Source organism: Myotis brandtii, unplaced genomic scaffold (genome assembly GCF_000412655.1).
Source record: "Myotis brandtii unplaced genomic scaffold, ASM41265v1 scaffold5, whole genome shotgun sequence".
Taxonomy (NCBI): Eukaryota; Metazoa; Chordata; class Mammalia; order Chiroptera; family Vespertilionidae; genus Myotis; species Myotis brandtii.
Genome location: NW_005369060.1, coordinates 1,053,742 through 1,062,208, shown reverse-complemented (window position 1 = coordinate 1,062,208; position 8,467 = coordinate 1,053,742).

Sequence of the window (8,467 nt, the reverse complement as noted above, 5' to 3'; positions counted from 1 at the left end):
TTGATAGAGTTCAGAGAATGGCAACAACAGGAAAGAAGCAGATTTGAAATTCTCAAGAACATTGTAAACATCTTGCCCTTGTTTTGCTTTGTGTGATCTGACTATAAAATAAAGACTCGACTTACAGGCTGTGTCACTGTGTCCAGGCACGGGAATCCACCTGGTCCCAACTATATTCTCTTGTGTGTTTTCTTTAATCCTTCACCACCCCTCCTCAGGTTCACCACTGGCCATGCTGGATGCACTTACCAACTTGTTTCATGCCTGGCACATAGAAAGTACCAAAAAATATTTTTAATAAATGGATTAATAAAGTGTAGGAATTCCTTCTTCTTATGGAGTTTGTCAATCATATAATTTGTGAGAATACAAAATTTAAGCCTATATAGTGAAATTATAAAATTACTTCAGAGCATTTTCTTTTTTAAAGTACTGTGTATAATTGCTGTCTTGATTGGTTAGGAATTTAGTGAACCTTACATATGGGCTTTTAAAACACATTTAGTGATTATGTTCTGTTTAATAAGAAAATAAGATGGGAGTTCCATCTGGGTAGAGGTTTTGTTTTGTCAAAGTTTTCTCTGGCTCAGAAACAAAAATGCAATGCTGCCACTTTGGTTCATAAATATTAGGAATAAAATATTCCAATAGGCTTCTGCATCAGGCAAGTGACCCCACACCTTACCAAGGTGTTCGAGGGCAGTTGAAATAGGTAATAAAAATTAAATCAAATGAAAACCATGCACAGATATCAGGGCACAGGACACATTTAAATCAGAGATTAAAAGAGCTAATTAATGTGAAAGAGGTTGGGGAAAAGACAAATGGAGGAGCCATACAGGACTTCTCTCTAAATTTCCAAATGTCAACATGGTGCATTTATCCTCCTATGATTCAGTTCTATGCTCAAAAGTTATCTCACCAGAGAGATGTTTTTGGTGCTGTTTTGTTGTTGTTGTTTTTAATTAGCCAGCCCTTCTTGACTTCTTCAAATCCTATAAACTTATTCTACTGTATATTGCTTCCTGATGCATATCCTCACCCAAAACACTATATATTCAATTGTTAATTTATTAGTATTAATTACTTCATACTAAGTTACAAATCTATTGTCACCAACTCTGAATTTTACTGAAAAAAGTTGTTTGCTCTCTTTGTTTTTTAACTTCAATGTCTGGAATAATTACTAGCATAAAACATTTTCTCAATAAATATGTAGAAAATGGCTGATCGATCAAAGGAATGCACACATCAGTCTAGAGCAGGAGCTGGAAAACTGCAGCCTGACTTCTGTTCCTATAAATTCCTTTGATCTTTAGGGGATGTCCTACTGCCGGTTTAGGCCCGTCCCCGGTGGGACATCCCTCTCACAATCCAGGACTGCTGGCTCCCAACCACTCGCCTGCCTGCCTGCCTGATTGCCCCTAACTATGTCTGCCTGCCAGCCTGATCACTCCTAACCTCTCCCCTGCCAGCCTGATTGACGCCTAACTGCTCCCCTGCCGGCCCAATCACCCCAAACTGCCCTCCCCTGCTGGCCCGATCACCCCTAACTGCCCTCCTCTGACGGCCTGGTCACCCCCAACTGCCCTCTCCTGCCAGCCCGATCACCCCTAACTGCCCTCCCCTACCAGCCCAATTGCACCCAACTGCCCTCTCCTGCCGGCCTGGTCACCCCCCACTGCCCTCCCCTGCAGGTCTGGCTGCCCACAACTACCACCCCTGCTGGCCTGGTCCCCCCCAACTGCCCTCCTCTGCCGGCCATCTTGTGACCACATGGGGGGCAGCCATCTTATGCAAGGGAGTGACAGTCAATTTGCATATCACTTCTTTATTATATAGGATGTAGAAAGACATTTTTATACATGAAAAATGGTTTGACTAATTCTCAAGTAGTTGCTGCCTCTAAAATTCTGATATCAGTGATTATCTAGGTAAACATCTAGGATACAAATTTTAAGGAGAAAAGACAAGCCAGTTCAAAGTATAACCCCTTTTATTTTTCAAGGCATTTGCTTTCAGAAAGTTGCAAAACTGAGCGGGGAAAAGCACATCATGGCTTAATATTCTTTCCATATCAACTGATGGAAAGGATGTGACAAAAAGCTGAATTGGACTGGGATTATTGTTATCTGCACTGGACTGATAGAGTTCTGTTTTTTGTTTTGTTTTATTTTTTTTATTAGTGATGTATACTTTCTTTTTTTTTAGTGTTTTAACATTGTGTAAATTACGATTGAATAACTCAGATTTTGGAATTGTACTATGGAATATTGTAATTGATTTTTATTGAGCTATGAGGGTCACATTATCTCATTTTGAGAGTATGTTAAGCAGGTTTACATTTCATGTTTTTCTAAAAGAAACGGACATTTCCATTTTCAGTTATTCTGAAGCAGGAAATGAGATAGCACTTAGACTGAGTGAAGAAAGAAATTCATCCTCTTCTTGAGTGAAGAGAAGAACCATGGAAATTATTGTTAATCAAAATTGAAGGCTCACTAGCAGCAAGGCTAGCAAGCTAAGGACAGTTTGAAGTGGCAGTCACTCTCTTAAAATTATCATCTATTTCTTTTATCATACATATACTTTCCCCTAGTTGCCCTCAAGGTCTCATTAACTGTCATAAAGTTATATAACTTGTTTTTATCAGAAGATTCTGGTTATCCTCTCAGGGTGTTGAACATTTTCCTCAAGACAGAGAGAATCAACCACAATTCTCCTGTGGAAGAAAACTCTGCCTAATGGACTCACTATCTCGCAAAGGTTGTTACTCTTTTCCATTGTCTTACTAGAGGAGTAGAGTGTAAGCAATGAAGCAAGACCCCACCTGGGGTCTTTTCATTTCTGTAATTATGGCCAAATTTGTTATTATTGTTTCAGTTCTTTCATTTACAAAATTTTAATAATAATTATACCTACTTCATAAGGTTGTTAAGACATCATCTATGACAGTTATATAACTTATTTGCTAGACTAAGTACTGGATAAATGTAATGTAGGGCATACTAAGCTACATATTTTTATAATTATGGCATTTTGAATGGCTAAAATCATTGTGATTTAGGGCCACAATACTCAATGACTGTGAAGAAAAGACTATAGGCAAGTCAGAGGTAAGAGAGAGCTTCCAAGCTACAGAATACAGAGGACCGACAATTTAAATCTGGCAAGGGGGAGCTAGGAAAATGATCTTAAATATCACAACTTGGGGAAAATCAGAAGTCTCCACTCTGGAAGGCTACCCATATATTTTAGTGATGATAGATGTGTTTGAGTCCAAATAGAGAGATAAAAGGAGTGTTTAAGGAGAAGATTGAAAATATAGTAGAGTTTGAAAAATTGGTGTTTTGGAAGGATTAAGGCAGAAGTGTTTAAAACTTGACATTACAGTCTAAAGAATTGTATTCTATTTCTAGTTTCATCAATTTCTAAATGTAAGACCTTAGATAAGTTAGTTAACTTCTCTGGGTCACAATGTTCTCATCTATAAAATGGGAATAATATAATAATACATGTAATAAGTTTGTTGGGAAAAGTAAATGAAATTGCTAATATTGAATTAGTCTACACTAAGTAATAACTGCCATAATAATAATTAAAATGTTGATAGCTTTTATTAAAAATGCAATTTTTTGGATATCACATCTAGGTTTTATTTTAGTCATTCTAAATAAATACTTACTTCTTACTTATTTAGTATTCTTTCCAAATTGTTCAGCCTAAATTTAACCATAGGAAATAATCAGGCAATTCTAGATTAAGGAATATTTTATTCTAAAAACTAGAATATCAAAATAAAATGAAGGGCCCCATTCTTTATACCAAAGACACTCTGCATTCAAATGCAATGTACAGTGGGGCCTTGACTTACGAGTTTAATTTGTTCCGTGACGGAGCGCATAACTCAAATTACTCGTATGTCAAATCAAAAAGTGAACGAGTGAGACACGTGATGCTGGGCTGATGTTGTGGCGTTCACTGTGACGTTCGCTGCGCCAACTAGCGGTCGGGTATCTGAAGCTGGCTTGTAACTCGAATTTTAGCTCGCAACTCAAAGCAAAAAATCAGCCGAGAGACGGCTCGTATCTCAAAAAACTCGTTAGTCGGGACACTCGTAAGTCAAGGCCCCACTGTATTATCTTCTATTACATCCTAGATTAAAAACATATAAAGAACTTTAGGAGCAATTTGAAAATAGACTATTAGGCGATACAATTATATCAATGTTAATACAACTTGGTTGTGTGCCAGTTGCTATAAGAGGAACCATTTTGAAAATGAAGTTGGGGCTGCCACTCCAGAGGAACTGTTTGAACTGGGCAGGCATTTGAACTGAGCCAAAACTAGAACAGTAGGTGTTCTGCCCACAGGGATAATGAGTATTGACTCTCTGAAAGTAGAATCAGTAACGAATCATGTATAGTCAAAGAGTAACAACTTTACAGCACCAATATAAATTCTTCTCATGAAAATATTCCTTTCCCTTTCTCAAAAAAGCCCCTTGCTTTACCCTCTAATCAGGGGACTATTTGGGTTTCTGCCTGAAACTGTGGTCACTGAAATGCAATTATTTAATCCCAAATAAAGCTTGTTACCTCTCATTTGGGCTTTTAAATTTAGGTTAACATGTGTGATGATGGTATTATGTTTATATAGGAGAGTGTCCTTGTTCTTAATTGATTCATGCTGAAATATTTAGGAATGAATAATGATGATGGTTGCATTATACTTTAAAGTAGTTCAGAAATACATTTTTTCTATATATGTAAAATATAGAGTAAGTGTAGCTATGTATATTCTACTCATATATATATATGCATGTTATGCTAAGAAATAATATAATGTTGCAAAAGTTAATAGGCTAATTTTATACACATTGTATTTTTTAAAATTTTTCCTATAGATTACAATAATTTTGTATAAAAAATTGATCTGGGAGAAGGGAAACAATGTGATCTCTATGATTTAAAAGATGGATCTAGTTATAATGTTACAATAACATTTTAGGAGGCAAAGACTAAAAGGGGAGGCTAATTAGGTAACTATATTAATAATTCTAATGGGATGAGCAAGTGGCCTGGACCAGAGGGTAGAAGTTAGGATTGTGAGAAATTGTAGATTCTGGGTTTGCATGAAGATAAACTTAGGGGAAAGTAAAATTAAAAACAAAATTTTCCCCCAACCCAGAAATTCTCTCCACAAAGGTAGTTTTGAGAAAAAACACAGTTTTATTATTGAAAAAAAACATTAAATTAGAATGTGGTGCACATCATAAGTAATCTGCTAAGAGACTGCAGACAAAAAGAAAACTTACTCTGTTATATAGAAAGGCCAATACAACCCAGACTCACAGTTCTCAAGACAAACAATAACAGTCCTCAAGCAAGAGGACTTGACCACACTACTTGCCGTATCTGCCTCATTCTAGATTTACCCAGTAACTGAGGCAACCATTGGTGTCAACTAAGCAACGGGATGCTAAGGGAAACAAGATACTTATGACTTTATGACAGGAATCAGTTTTGCAACTTGAAGCAAATTGTAACTGCATAGAAACTTCATTTCTTTAATATGATCTTATCTCTCTTTTTTTCCCTTTTGATTCAGACTAGCCTCTTCCAGCATCCTGACTAACCCACCTCCTTCTACCTTGCACATCCACTCCCTTAGTCATTAAGCCTTCAGGACAATGAGGGTCTGATCAGCTTCAAATAATCTTAGGAACAAAGCCTCAAGTGTGATGACCCCAGTAGAGACCACAACCTTGACCACCACACTAACTTCCTTAGTCACCATAATAAGTGATTTCCCCCTATATAATCCATCCCTGGAAGCCATCAGGGAGCCAGGTCTTTGAGCATTAAGCCACCTGTGTGGAGGCCACTTCCTAAAAATAAACCCTTTCTTTCTTTGCTGCCAGCTCCTGTTCCTGTCTTATTGGGCTTTGATGCGTGCAGGCCAATGGACCTCTTTAGTCCTGTAACTGTGTCACTGAAGTCAGTCAGGCTCCTACTCTCCTACAGGAATGTTTACATTTCAAAGAAATGGATCCTGAGTCCTTAAGAAAGGAATGCCTGGGTCATAAAATAAAAATAGAACTAAATAATTTTCAATGTATATATACATTTTATGGAAAGTACTTAAAATTACTGCTTTTCTAAAGTAAAGATCTAAGAAAAGGGTGGGAAGCTCCTTCCTTATTTTCAACAGGAAGAGTGAATCCTCTTCTTTTTAGTTTTCATATGTGTTTATAACAGCTACAGGCTTTGCTAATAGGTAAGATGTATGAAGTGAGAGAATGGAGGCAGTAAAGTTTCGTGACTGAGCATCTGAAAGAAAAGATTTAATTACATGGAGAAAACTTGAGGAGGAACAGGCAGAGGAGGCAATATCAAGAATTGAGGTTTTGGTGTTTTATGTAGGAGATGGGTTTTGTACTTTCTAGTTCTTATGCTAATCAGTCAGATAACCATACAAGTCTGAAATTCAGAGGAGACGGCTGGTTTGGAGCTATACTTTTTGGAGTCTTCACTGCAAACCAGTATTTATGAAACCAGACAACAAATGGTTCCAGGCTGCCTGTCACTACTTGAGCCAATTAAGTAGAGACAGGGTTGAATCTTACATAAGCGTTTTATTTTCCAATATTGCCAGCAACAGGGAAGAGCAGCGGGTCATCCACCAAAATCTGCTGTAAGTCAGCTGCTTACACTGGGTAGAAGACAGAGATTAAAATGGTTAAAGATTACAGGCAATGCGGGCATCTCCAGGACTCCATTGTTTCTGCAACAAAGTTGCTAATCTTTCTATGATGATAGGCAGTTCTCCGGTAAGAGATTGGACCTCACTTCAAGATTAACTCGGAGTCCCGGGGCCAGGTCAGAATGTGCTTACTTTAACCATAACCAAACAATCACATTTAACAGAGCATGATTAGCATTTCTTATAACTATAGCTAGCCCCCACTGTTCTAGTTCTCCTTCCCACCTGTAACATTTGCAGTCATAGGACTAAAGCCAACCAACCACTTTCTCTATAGTCATTAAAGATTCAAAGAGAAGAAATTCAAAGTCTAAGCCCTGAAGTATAACAAAGAAAATGATTGGGGAGATAAGGAGGAAACAGTAGAGGAGATTGTGAAGAAGTAGTTCATGAAATAAAAAAACAAAAACATGAAAGTGTCTGTTCTATATAGGAAATGAAGAAAAGATTTTAGGGAGTAGTTCGGTTATCTGTGTCAAACGCTGATGAGGTCTAGTCAAAGAATGGAAATAACCTTTGGATTTATCAATATGGAAGATATTGGTGACAGCCAAAACAACAAAGTCTGTGGAGTCCTGAGGATGAAAGCCTAACTGGTGTAAGTTGAAGAGAGGAGACACAAAAATTCAAGACAGTGAAACAGGAACACAGATGTGGAACTGTAGTTAAATGGAAAAAAGATACTTTGTAAGATAAATTAAAGTGCAAGATCTGTGGATGCTGATGAAAATGATCCAGTGAAGAGGAGATGGGCATTGCTGAACAATGTCGTTGGCTAGTGAGGAGCTGGTCTTACATAAAGACAACACTAATTCACCCAGGATAAAGAAGGAAAGGGTGCAGAGGCTTATGTAGGAACAAAACTTTTCATTTTTCTCTTCTGGGTTCTTTGGCTAACCTAATAATTAAATCAACAAAAGGCAGTTTAACAGATGAAAAACAAATTTAATTTTTTACAAACAGAAGCCCCAGAGATATGAGACTCAAGGTCAAGTCCAACAATTGAGGCTTATAAGCCATCCTTTGCTAAGAAATTAGATAGGGGTCTGTGGTTTCAAAAGTGTGGGGGTGATGCTGTGGTAATTAGCTAGTTATTAATAACTAAAGGCGTGGTGCATGAAAATCGTGTACGGGTTGATGGGGGGATCCCTCAGCCCGGCCTGCACCCTCTCACAATCCAGAACCCCTCGGCAGTCAGACATCCCTCTCACAATCCTGGACTGCTGACTTCTAACCGCTAGCCTGCCTACCTGCCTGATCACCTGTAACTGCTCGCCTGCCTGCCTGATCACCCCTAACTGCCACCACCACTGCTTCGTCCGGAAGGACATCCAGAATGATGTACAGAAGATCGTTCAGCTGTCTGGTCTAATTAGCATATTATGCTTTTATTATTATAGATGGGAAAGAAGCAGAGGGGGAAGGCAGACATTATAGATATGTTATTTGGGCGGCTTCACCAGGAAGCTGCAATTTTGCACTCCCCAGAGAACCATCTGTCCATTTCCTGCAAAACACTCGTGTGAGGGGTCACAAAAAGGGGAGATAGTGCATCTACAGTGAAGTTGGGGTGACTAGAGAAGGCACTTGTCTGTCAATCGAGCCTGGGACACCATAGATTGGCCAAAATGGGTGGAGCCAATCCAAGCCCATTAAAATTTGGGACTATATAATCCCCTGAACAAAGATTTTGCTTTCTTGT